Source organism: Onychomys torridus, chromosome 17 (assembly GCF_903995425.1).
Source record: "Onychomys torridus chromosome 17, mOncTor1.1, whole genome shotgun sequence".
Classification (NCBI taxonomy): Eukaryota; Metazoa; Chordata; class Mammalia; order Rodentia; family Cricetidae; genus Onychomys; species Onychomys torridus.
Window position 1 is genome coordinate 30,046,484 of NC_050459.1, and position 13,400 is coordinate 30,059,883.

At 44.2% G+C, this 13,400-nt stretch overlaps 1 non-coding gene across 1 annotated transcript; it reads left to right on the forward strand.

The window, feature by feature from the left end:
- The first annotated feature begins 12,796 nt into the window (after positions 1-12,796).
- Trnae-cuc lies at positions 12,797-12,869 on the forward strand. Its single transcript has one exon. It is a non-coding gene; the product is annotated as a tRNA-Glu (tRNA).
- Positions 12,870-13,400: the final 531 nt, after the last annotated feature.

Sequence of the window (13,400 nt, forward strand, 5' to 3'; positions counted from 1 at the left end):
CTGGGATAAAATCTGGAACTGTGAGCACTCTGTGGATCTTAGCCACTTTCTGGGAGACAGAATGAGCAGCAGTGGCTGCTGGCCTGCTGTCTGTCACTCCCGGGACCCGAGTGACACTGGCTTCACTTTGGATTCATGACGAGCTTTTCTTCAGATAGACTTCCTAAAAACCATTTTTAAACTCTTCATTATAAGTGATAGAGAATCTGGGGCCTTGTACACGGTAGGCATGTTCTTTGCCAGTTTAGAGAATACTATTTTGTTTCTTAATTTTAGGTGAGGTGTTCTTTCAAATGTCAGACTGTAAGATTTGCTGAATGGAGAGGAGGACGGTTTTGTCTCAGATCAAAATGATTTCTTATGGATGGGAAGAAGAGTTGGGTTTTACGATCATAAGAGTAGTGGTCATTTTGGGGAAAAGGGAATCTTTAAGGGGAGGAATCAGGGAGAGTTGGGGGGGGCTCCCGATGTCCCTTAGCTGGAGATTTTCTTCTGACATGTCCGAGGAAACTGTCAAGTGCTTCATTTCTGTTTTAAAGATGAAAGTCAGAGTCCCTGCAAGATGCACCATAAAGAGTCCCCAAGGGACTGCTGGTAGATGACCTCGATTCTTCCAAATGGATTAGTGCTGCCTGATCTGAGAGCCACAGAGAAGTTCCATCCAAGATGACTACTGGCCTTGTTGCTGCCCGGAGGTGACCTGGAATTCCATTTGTCCTTTTTGTTTGACAAACTATGAGCTTCCAAAATCTTTGAAGCCTGAGCCCTGACCCCTTTGACTGCTCATTTGATGCTTCATTTGGACGTGAGGAGATTCCATGCCCCGGATTATGTTTTCTAGTTCCAAAGATGTTGATGAACACACACCAGTTTTATCCACCATCTTTATGCAGTTTCTCCACCCTGGTGTCTTCCTCCTCTTTCACTGTGGAAAACAGATTCTGCCGGAGGAAGGTATATAAACCAAGACATTCACTGAAGGCCACGAGGAATGGAGGTCTCAACTTTCTCCTGGGTCCCAGGAAGAGAAGAATCTGTGCCAGACAGCTCACCTCCTCTCCCTCTGTCACAATGCTTCAGAAGCTTTAGGATTCTTCTGGGTTCTGATGGGGACAATGGTTCTGAGCCAACTTGCTTCTAAGGCAGTTTTCCCTGCAGTTAATGAGGACTTCCTCTGTGGTTTTTACCCCCTTCAAGCTCTGGCTGCAACTCTTTGAAACTAAACACAAATAATTTAATGGAAAACATTTCAAAAATGAAATCTGAAACTACAGCATACAAAAATAGAGACCATTATGTTCATGTCATAAAATTCCTTCTAATTTTCCCATAAAAATATGATTTAAATACACGTGTTCTTTGAAACTATCCTACTCACACTAATTGCTCTTCCATCTGTATTTGTTTTTAAATATTTATGTGTTGTCAATATATTTATATGTATATATATATTTGCAATACCTTTGTATATTTGTTTTTTGAATGTTTTCTAGAATGTATATGTCAATTTTTCTATGGTGAGTTTGAATAAAGTTGTAGGCATTATCAGTGATTATTTTGTCTAATTTTAGTAGGGTTCCTTGAGTGAGATATTATATGCATAGTTTGGGCAAATATTTCTAGATTTGCACCTAAAGTATTTTTTTAAACGTGTTTGTGTATGTGGGGGAGGGGGTTATGCACTTATGTATATTTATGTATATACATGTGTTTGCATGTGTATATAGAGACTGGAGGTCGATGTCTGGGTGTTTCTTACCACTCTCCATTTATGTTTTTGAGACAGATCCCTCAGTGAACCTGTGGCTCACAAATTAGCTAGACTGGCCAGCAAGAGAGTCCCAGAGATTTTTCTAGCTCTACTGTCTTGTCTTCCAACACTAGGGTTCAGGCTCAGTGTTCTCATGCCTACGTTTTTACATAATGACTTGAACACTGGTCCTCATGCTTCTGCATTCACTTTATCAACTGAATCATCTCCCCAGCCCCAAAGAATTTTTTATGTGACCTAAATATCACTACATCTTATTCACGGTAATCTTGTCCCTCGAGACTTTAGATGCTGGCTGTCCTTCTAAGTTGGAGTGTGCGAGTGCCCTCCCTCTAACTTCTCCATCTTCCTTTTGTTATCATTAATTTCAATTTTGGGACTCTTCATTTCTGTTTGTTTTGTTTTTGGTGCAGGGTCTCCCTATACAGCCAAGGCTAGCCTTGAACTCCTGCTTCAGCCTCCCCAGTACTGTAGAGTACTGCAATATGCCAAGGATGCTTCTACTTGCAATGAATTTTGGAAATAAAGCCCTGCCTTCGTTTGTTCTCCACAAGCAATGCCATTTCTATTTGTCCTTTCTGGTGCTTACCTGGAGATGTGAAGTATTAAAGAGAAAATCCCATCATGCGACACACAACCCTTGGACAAGCCTCCTTGCAAACACACCCCAGACCATTTCTAGTTAAACAGCTTTCCTGTTTTGTCTTGACCCTGTCGTGGAATCCTGCATTCTGTCCCCCAGCTGTCACTGCTCTATTAGTTAAGGAGCAACTCCATGTTGTCAGGCTTCTAGAATGCTAGTGAACAGAAACAGAAGAGCTATAAATACCCGTTAATTTTGTCTGGTGTGGATGGAATTCTCTACATTTTGATGATACCAAAGGTCTTTATTAACTTCACATAGCACTAGGGACCTCTAGGGCAAGAACTGGTCTCTAGGGAAGGAGTTCAGTCCCTTTCCTTGTATGGTGGTTTAAATGAGAATGGACTCCATAGGCTGAACAGTTTGAATGCTTTCCTACCCAGGTTCCCTAGGTGTGGGGAACCTGTGTAGGAGGGATCAGGAGGTGTGGCCTTGTTCAAGGAGGTATATCACTGGGGTGGGCTTTGAGGCTTCAAAAGCCTATGCCATTCCCAATGCTCACTGTCTCTCTGCTCCGTGGTTATTATCTCTCAACATGTAGGCTTTCAGCCACTGCTCCAGTGCCGTGTCTGCCATGTTTCTCACCATAATTATCATGGATTTACCCTCTGGAACTGTAAGCCCCCAATAAACTCTTACTTTCGTAAGTTGCTATGGCCATGGTGTCTCTTCACAAAAATAGAACAGTGGCTAAGACACCTTGTCAGCAACAGAAAGCAGCAGTGACCATTTCAGCCACACTGTGAAACCCATCCAGACCTTGGCCAGAACTCGGTGCTTTTCCATGGGAATCTTACCACTTGATATCGTGAGACAAATTCAGGAATCCTTTCTCCACTGCAAGAAAGAAATGTGTCTCTCTACTCCATGATTCATCTGGGTCAGATGGATCCAGGATCTGAGGACACAGAAGGAGAACCAGGGTTAGGCTCCAAAATACCCCAGCTTGGTGGTAGTGGAGGAGGTGGTGGTGGTGGTTGTGGTGGTGTGTGCTTTGCCAAAGGAAAGAGTGAATAGTTAGGGTTCAAACCTAGGAATCCAACATCACTAGTATAATTTCTCTTCTGATTGGCTCATAAATCTGACTAAGCCTTTGTGACCAGGATGACCTCAATTTGGGCATCTTTAAGATCCAAGATTTCAAAGATTTGTTCCAGGAGTTGCCCTCTGACTTTTGTACGGTCCTTGGGAATTACTTTAACCTCTTTGTGAACTGGCCCCTTCTATAAAGGGAGATAATATTACTCGCCTTCATGCAACACTTTTGAAAAAGCTGTGAGACACCCAGAAGGGTGGCATGTTTTAGTCTAGAGAACAAATTTATCCTCTGTCTCTTCACCAATGTTTAGATAACCGGCTGAGATAAACAACATTGTTGGAATCCACTTGAGTGGGTGCTTAGTCGTTTTCGGTTAAACAGGACACAAGTATTCCAAGAATGTGTTTCCCTGCACTTCTGAAACCCTTTCTTCCTTGTTAGGATGTTACTGATGGCACCTAATAGGGAAGACTGCCCTTGGAAATGAAACTTGGAACCACCCACAAATTTAATTCTGTTCTCTTCTGTGTGCTTATGGCGTGATGTAGAGGTCTTTCTGGCTCCTGATATCTGTATCTATCGATCTTCTGGTGATTCTACAGTATCCGTTTCTATCTTGCAGTGAACTTTATGAGTGGTTCTACCTGCCAGCTATATCTCTGCTTGAGAATTTGTTCTAGTACCATTTCTGTTGCTGTGATGAAATACCCCGACCAAAAGCAACTTAAGGGGAAAAATGGTTTCTTTTGACTTACAATTCCAAATGGTAGTCCATCATTGGGGAAATCAAGGCAGGAACTCTAGCATCTGGTCACATCACAGTCACAGTGAAAAGTCAAAAAGAGGCTATATCCACATTTGCTTACTAGTTTATTCTCTGCTAGCTTTCTCCTCTCTCATATTGTCCAGAACCCCCTGCCTAGGGAATGGTGCCACCTACAATGGTCTGCATCAATAAGCAATCGAGACATCCTCAAATATATCAACAAGCGAGGCTGGTCTAGATAATTCCTCACTAAAAATCTCTTCCCAGAAGATTGTAGGTTGTGTCAAGTTGAAATTAAAACCAACCAGCACAAGACTCTACAACAAGTTTCATTTGAAAATATCCTAACAGGGCTCACCATTACCTTTTGTTTCCTGCTTCTTGCATTTTGACCTCTTCATTTCTGTTTATTCTGCAAGCCTGATCATTCCCTCTCTTTCAGCCATCATTTCCAATCAATTGAGAAATCATATAACACACATGAGGTTCCTCCTCTTCTTATTCATTAACAGCTCTCTTTTGCACTGTTGCGACTTACATTATATTGTATGCCACGCACTGTCCTAGGCACTTGAGATTTAAATAGAGACAAGATATACAGAAGTCTCTGTCTTAAGTTATGCTCATATTCCAAGGCTAACAGTGAAAACATAACGGATGCCCTAGAGTATAAACTTATATTTGTCACTTCTGTATCACTGTGACCAAAATAACTAAGAATTGAAGTGAGAAAACATTAATTTTGGCTCACTGTTTCAAAAGTGTCAGTTTGTTATTGGCAGAAAGGCCTGACAGCCGAATAGTTTACACAATAGTGGCCAGGAAGCAGAGAAAGGGGTCTGAGCAAGATTTGGCTAAGGGTTTGTTCCTAATGGCCCACTCCGTTCCAAAAGGTGTTGCCTTCTACTTCCCCCACCTTCCAATAGTGCCATCTCATTGTGAATCCATATAAACATTAGTTGGTCATTTAGGTCAGAGTCCTCAGGATCTAATCTAATAGAGATGCTCAGAATTCTCACCACAGACACACCCAGAGGTGTGCTTCACTAATCTCCTGGGCATGTATCAATTTGATCAGGTTGACAATTCATGATCTAAAATATACCATAGATTTTGGGAGGGACTGTGATTTTGAACAGGGTGAGTGGAGTACACCTCTTTGAGAAGATAACATTCACAGAGGCACAAGCACCTATAACTCCAGGACTCAGAGCACTGAGAAAGCAAGGTCACAAGTTCCAAGTTGCAGGTCTGCAGGTGCATTCAAGAAACTGCAGGGGGGCAGAGGGAGGAAGGGAAACCCAAGTTCCTGAAGAGAAAGCTTGAGCCTGTCACCCTTTACTTAGAGCTTTCACATCAAGCCCAACCCCGGAACTCGCATCTCCTTTAGCTACAGCTCTTTCATTTAGTACGGGAAGTCTTCTTTTCTATGATATAGCCCTGTCTAGCTCTTCTTCCCATGGTCTACAGGTGTTTGCAAGCACCCTGATGGATCATGACAGCGCATCTTGGATACTGTTGGTTTGTGTGTACCTATCTTTCCTGGACCATACCCTGTTTCTTCTGACACTGCCTTCTTTGCTGATTGGCTTCACGTCTAGTCTAACTGCAGTCTCTTCTAGAAGGTGAACTGAATTCCTTCTGGGCGTGCTCACCTTTCAGTCACACCCTATTCTAATGATCCTCAGAGCATGCCCCCATGTGTTAGCTTCTCCCTCCCACTTTAGGTACATGATGCGTTACTTGAGGGTAAAGTAACCAGAGTCCTGCAAGAGTCAGCTGCTTCAGTTTGAAAGCTTCAGCTGGGTCTGTAGTCTGTATGGGTTTCCATTAACCTAGATCCCTCCCTGGTCTTCAGGTCTCCCTACTGCAGCAACTAACATTGGAAGGTCAAGTGAGGTCGGTGACTCTGGTAGCTAGCAACCCTCTCAGACTCCCTTCTGGTTCTCTTCAGGCAACCCAGGCCCCAGGCACACTTGCCTCCTGATGCTCTCTGAGGAGTCTCATCCATCTCACAGCTTTGCACTCCAGAACATAGGAACACAAGAGCCCAAGCTGGCCTTGGTGATGCATACCTGTGTTCCCAACGTTGGGTGGCCTAGACAGGAGGTTTGCCTTGAGTTGGAGGCCAGCCAACACTACAGAGTGTGACCTTATCCCAGAGAAAACCAAAGCACACCAGAATTTCTTTTGGGGGAGGCATTTGACTTCCCTGTGTCAGGCTGGGATAGTGACCACAACAGCCCAAGGGGGTGTGACCAAGCGGTACATGTCATCATGGTTAATGGAATGCCAGGTTTCTTCTGAGGACAAAGACTGAGTGAAACAGATGGGGCCATTTTATAAGCTTTCTAGTCAAAGAAAATCAGAAAGGGAAGAGAATGGGGGCTGGGAGGCATATGCTAAAGAGAATGGAGCAGGTGTAAGAATCATCAAATAGCCTTTCAGAAGTGGTATTGCCCCCACAATGAAGTAAATCCCCTCCCCCCATGCTACATTACACTGTCTGCTTAGCTGTCTCAACAGGGGATCTGGGACCACAGCCAGGTGTACCCAGGCACAGCCTGGGCAGCTGAACCATGCCAAGATAATTTGTTGAAAGACAATGGCACCCCAGCCAGTCAGTCCTGCGCATGTGCTTAGGAGAGCCACAGCACTGTATTACATCAGATTCAGCTTGGCAACCTCACGTTCATCCAAGGGGCAGGAGGAGGGTGGGGGAGAGCCGGTAGAGAGGAGCGGCCAGGCACAGTGGTCTGGGCTTTAAAATGTCTCAAACGCCCGTGCCTTTCTGTGTCCTTGGTAAATTTCCTTTCATTAGCTTTGTTAAACCTCCAACAGCCTGGAATCGTCTCCTTCCAACTCAGCCATCTGTTCCCCTCTTGTCTATAATTCTGACCACACATTAAGTAAGAAAAGGGCTTACTGTCAGAAAGACGTTTTATTTTTTAAAGAATACAATGGAGGAGGAAATGAATGGGGATGAGCATTTCAGGGGCAGTCAACAGCAAGAGGTAAATCTTTCTGAAGCAGGACCCTGGAAAGTGCATTGGAAATTTCCTAGTGACCACAGTTACAACAATTAGCTTTTGGGGCCAGCATATTATGACCCAGTAAATATATATGGTTAAGCTACTTTTCCATACAAGGGACTGGGCTGGGGGCTGTGCTATAGTCTAAACATGAGATCCTCGCCCCCCCCCCCTCCCCACACTAAAAGTGCAATGTTTGGATCATGAGGTTCTTGACTTCATCAATGGATTAATCCATGGATGGACTCATAAGTTTACTTCATTATTGGGAAGTAGTAGAAAGTGGGAATTGGAGGAAAAGAGCCCCTGGCAGAATTCCACTGAAGGGCGTATCTTGTGCCCACCCTCTCCCCTACTCTGCTTCCTGGTGGCCAGGGAATAAGAATATTTGCTGTCCTGTGTTCCCAGTATGATGTTCTAACTCACCTCAGCCTGGAAACAGTGGAGATAACTAACCGTGGACTGAGACCTCTGAAACCCTGAGCTGAAAGGAGCATTTCCTCCCTTCTTTGTCATGGATATTTCTTAGATTTGCTAAACATTTTCAATTTTATGTTTGGAATCTGACAACTGGATCCCTGAGGGCATTGGATCCCCTAGGACTGGAGTCATAGTCAGTTATAAATTGCCACGTGGGGTGCTGGGACCTGAACCTCAGCTCTCTCCAAGAGCAGTTAGTGTTCTTACCCACTGAGTCATCTCCTCAGCCCATGTTTCCAATACTTCTTTAGAGCAATAAAAACACACAATGAAAGCAAATAAAACTTTTAAAGAATAGTCACTGTAGTCGAAGAAAACACATCCACAGAGAAAGTGGCTCATAAAGTATAAGTCGTGGGACTCCTGTAGACTAGGAGTTCCAGAATCATTGAGAAAAAACATCAGTTAGAGCACCAGGGGGTGAAGGGGTTCAAGAGAGGGAGAGCCCCATTAGTAATATCACAATGACCCTTTGAGTGCACCCAAGTGCCAAATCCTTCACACCCAACTAGATCTCTTCCATGGCATGGGCACACCTCACCCCTCAAATGAATCCAGGAAATTAATCTAGAAATTTCAACTCAACTTAACACTGACATTACCTTTCCCTAACTTACTTCTTTCTGCTTATAACAAAAGAAAATTTCGTACAGTTGCAACCGCCAGCCACTCCTTGGCCTGAGACTCCTAGGACCAACCATTGTTCTCGTGTGACTCAGGTTCCAGATGTGTGTGTCTGCATTCTAGCTGAGCAATACTCCCACTCTAGGAGGGGTCCAGCTCTGAGCCTGGCATTCCAGATGTGTTTTAGCCAGAGATCCTGTGACCATTGTCTACTGTTTTCTGAACATGATTTACTTACTATGAAGCCTAATGTTGTATTAGCCACCATCATGCATTGCAGTAAGTAGCTAACTTGTGATAATAACAACATAATAATAGTTATAATAAATGTGTACTTATAGTTGCCACTGAAACCATTATCCTATGCCTGACTGAAGGTCAAGGGTGGAAGCAGGACCCAAATGGAGAGGTAAAGGCATTCTGATTGGGAAGGAGGAGGTAGGTACTTTGAATGGAGAGAATCTGGATCAAGACAGGCTTGGTCAGTGACCAAGTGAACAGTGGATATCAAAATATATTTTGATAGTAGAGTGAGTTTATGAGGTTTTTTTTGTGTCATGGTTAGAGAGCTAAACAGATTGCAGGAACAGAGCCAGGCAGATTAAGTATATGCTTCTCTAGTAAATAGAACAAATATAACTATTCAGTATGTGGTGTTATTGAATTTGATTACCCATTTGGCTCTTTGATGCTGTGATTTGGCACAGTCCTGTTTACCACTATGGATCATAATGCACAATTATAAAGAAACTGGAGAAAACTTCTTTTAAAAGGCATAAGATCCAAAAGTGTCATTTAAAATATCTTGTATAGCAAGAACCCGCAATGTGTAAGTGTGCTTTTAATGAGTTCAATTTTCAGTTTTTCGGAGAAGACAGGAGGAGTTTGGGAACTCTGAAATGTGACTGAAGAAATACATGGCTAAAGGGCCAGTAGTTGAAGGGTCTTAGCTTTTGGCCTCCATATGGGTGAGTAAGAAGCCCCAAACAGGCCTTGAGAGGACCAGACAGGGGAGCTCCATCCTGTGAACGTGTGGCAAGAGAAATAAGTTGGTCTCAATTACTATGTAGTCCCTCCTTATTCTGCTCAGCTCTTACTCATGACAATATAGTGCTGTGGATATCGCTCTGTGTAAATAAAGTTCTGATTGGCTAGTGGCCAGGCAGGAAGTATAGGCGGGACAAGAGAGTAGAAAATTCTGGGAAGTAGAAGACTGGGGAGAGACACCGCCAGCTGCCGCCATGAGAAGCAACATGTAAAGACACTGGTAAGCCACAAGCCATGTGGCAAAGTATAGATTAACAGAAATGGGTTAATTTAAGATAGAAGAAGTAGATAACAAGCAGCCTGCCACGGCCATACAGTTTATAAGCAATATAAGTTTCTGTGTGCTTTCTTGGTTGGGTCTGAGCGACTATAGGACTGGCGGGTAAGAGAGATTTGTCCTGACTGGGCCAGGCAGGAAAACTCTAACTACAATATAGGTGTAAGACACCCAAGAAGCAGTCAGAAGAATCTTTGCAAGCGAGAAGAAAGGTCAAAAGAGGGTCATGGGTGGAACTGGATTAAAGTACATGATATGAAAAATCATGATGAAATCTGTTATTCTGTCCAATCAGTGCATGGTATTCCAAAACTGATGCTAATGTCACACAGAGGCAAATGGGGAAGAAACTTATAAACGGGAAAGGACAGAACTAGGGAATCCAATCATGTAAGTGTAAGCAGTCTTAATTAGTCTTGAAGTGTCCGATCACAATCCTCCCCTGTTCCCTGTGATAGACACTGGAGTATCGTCTATCTCAGCTTTTGCTCTTCAGTTATGAGAAAGCCCCTTAGTCACTTTGAGACACAAGGTCCTAACCAACCATGTAAAATGCCTAATCCCAGGAAATAAGCATCAAATTGAGTTCACCTTAATCCTGGCTTCTCCCACCTGGGGCCCACTGTGAGTGATCTGGTGGTAGTGGTGTGGCAAACAAAGCCCCCTCCTGCCGGCTCCTCCGAAAACCCAGGGAAGCAGACCCTGGAAAGTTCTTGCTCAGTGGCTGCTGGTATTAGATGGCTCACCATCTCTGCATGTAAAACTGACTCTCGGGGTTGGGGATTTAGCTCAGTGGTAGAGCACTTGCCTAGCAAGCGCAAGGCCCTGGGTTCGATCCTCAGCTTCCAAAAAATAACAACAACAACAACAAAAAAAAAACAAACTGAGGGCTTTATATACTCTCTGATAGTAATTGCTGCACGGTGATTATAAAGGTTTGTCTTGGTTGTAGACTTGGCTGGGTTATGAGTTGTCTGGGACTAGTACATGGTCCTCAGTGTGAATGACATATGGGCAGTGTGATAAGGGGAGAAAAACCCATCCTAAATGTAGGTGGTGCCATCCGTCGGCCAAAGATGGGGAAAGGCAGATAGAGGCAGACAGCATGCAAGGCCCTCTTCTTTCTGAATGAGTGTGTGTGTGTGTGTGTGTGTGTGTGTGTGTGTGTGTGTGTGTGTGTGTGGGGGGTACTGCCGTTATTGGCTGTCATCATGCAGCTTCCGAGCCTTGCAAATGAGCTCCACACCAGTGACTCTCCCTAGAACCTTCCCAGCTCCCGGCAACTGGTTGGGATGCTGAGGCAGTCAGCTTTCTGGTCTTAGGTCTTAGCAACTACTACATTCTTGGCTTCTGTAATGCGCAGACAGCCTTGTTGAACCACACGAAGCACTTATGCAAGTCTATCGCGGAGGCCCCTTTACTACACTTAGCCTATTGGTTGTTCCTCTTGAAACCCTGTCTAATACGATAATTGATCCCCTTCCATCACTTAGCCACTTCATGTTAGACTCTTGTGTTTTTGTTATTTTGTGCCATGTGGAATCCCTGGTCTCATTTTCAGATTGGCCTCCGGACCCAGACGAGATCCTTCGACCCACACACTCTACTCTTTACGTTGGTGGCACACGTCTTTGATCCCTGGAGCCCCGAAGCCGTCCCAAGCTGATGATGACTTCTTTACAGAGTGGCTGCCCCCCTCACCAACATCTCTCTCAGCTTCAGGATTTCTGAGCCAAACTTAGATTCCCACCCACTTTACTTTCCTAGTCTTCAAGAACAGGTTTTAAGCTCTGTACACTGTCCTGTAAGGTCTCCTTCAGCTGGAACTCAGCAGTAAACGGCTCCCTTCGGGACCCATCTCACAAGCTCTTCCTGGCTTCTGTCCTTCCTGACCTTTTTTATACACCTTGCCCGTGGGAATAGCCATTCGGTACAAAGCTCAGGAGACACGTGCAACCAGTTTTCAGCCATTTCCTTTGAAAAACTGATATCGATTGCGTGTCTCCGGATTGACCTCAGGATTGGCTATCTTCCACGGTGCCCCAGGGGGATGTTTTAAGTGAATGCATTTTATATCAATTGATTACTTTTTGACCCAAATTGGTAACTCTGATCCCATGGCTGATTAGCAAGCCATGGGGAAAACTAGTTTCTCGATATGAATTCATGAAAAGCCGCAGAACAAGATTTTGAAGCGATCCATGCTCTTTGTAAGAAAACCAGCCTTCAAAATGGTTCCTGGTACCTGGGACCCTCAACCTGTACAGTGTCACAGTCTCAAAGCATGTCACTGTCATGGGGTTGGTCTGTGTGACTAATGAGAGTGGGTCACAAATTGCTTTCTCTTCTGTTTTGCATGCTGTCTTTCTCCAGGCATGCTTTGCTCTGGGGGAGTCATGCCACGAGCAGCCCCTCACAGATCTTGGTTAGAGAGAGAAACGGGGGCCTCTTGCCAGCAGCTTGTGAGGGAGCTTAGAAGTGAATTATCCCACTCCCGTTCAGCCTCCAATCCAAGTTCGGTTTGCAGATAGTATTGCATCTCCTGACAGCTTAACTTCAACTTAATGAGTTATCCGGACCTCAAATCACATTCTCAGCAGCTCTCAGGTCTCTGCCCCTCAGAAGTCCTGTTTCTGGTTTTATGCAGCATTTTTTTTTTGCCTTAATTTGTATGCAACAGTAAATGACTATGACATTGTCTAAATAGTAGCACCCAGAACATTCCACTTTTGCTAAGGATTTTCACCCAGATCATTTTGCTACTTCTGACATAACTGAAGCCTTCTTTCTATTCATAAGGCAAAATACAAATTCATATTCCATTTTAATTTATATTATAAATGAATACTTTTTTTAAAAAAAAAGTATCTCTAACAAGATTTCTTTAAAATATCAGCAGACTAATTTGATCTGCTTTTCAGAAATGAATATTTAAATTAGACACATTTGACAAATAGTGTCTTCAGGGTATGAGGAGCTTTGAGAGGTTGGCTGGTGTTTTTGTGCTTGCTCTGGGAACCTCTGCACCCTAGCCTTCCACATGTTGCACATCTATGTAAGGTTTTAGCAAATGGAAAGGGAAAAGGAGTATATGTATTGTGTTAGTAACAATGGAACGCCTGGCTAGCTCAGTCAGCAGAGCATGAGATTCTCAGTCTCAGGGTTGTGGGTTCAAACCCCACATTGGGCGGCATGTTGATTTGGTTAGTAACAGTTGCTTTGCAGGAGGATGATATCTGATAGAAACAGTGTAGGGTGGGGCAAGGGTTTCCTTTGGTTCTTGGTTTCAGATCATCATCAAGGCTGGCAAGACACAATGAAGCGGCTTAGTTCACGGAAGCAGAAGCAGGGGTGGAGGCTGCCGCTGGCCTCAGGACAGACCTCAGAGCAGTGTGTGAGGCAGGAAGCAGGAATTCATGACAGACCATGGAGCAGTGTGCAAGGATCCATATGGAAGAGAAGCTGGAAAGCCTGTATGAGCTGTTAAGTTTCAAACCCAGGACAGGTGGCTGAGATGCCTACGTAATATATCAAAGCGGACCTGACTCCAAGTTCTCCCAACATCCCTCACTCCCCGCCTTCTACCCTGAACTCTCCAGCCCAGGGACTGGGCTGCCCTTGCCCCAGAGGCTCTTCCCTATATAATTCAGACATTCTGGTTACCTGCCCCTTGCATACCTTTGACCTCGGGGCTGCTGCACCTGGTTCACCTCTCTCCCTT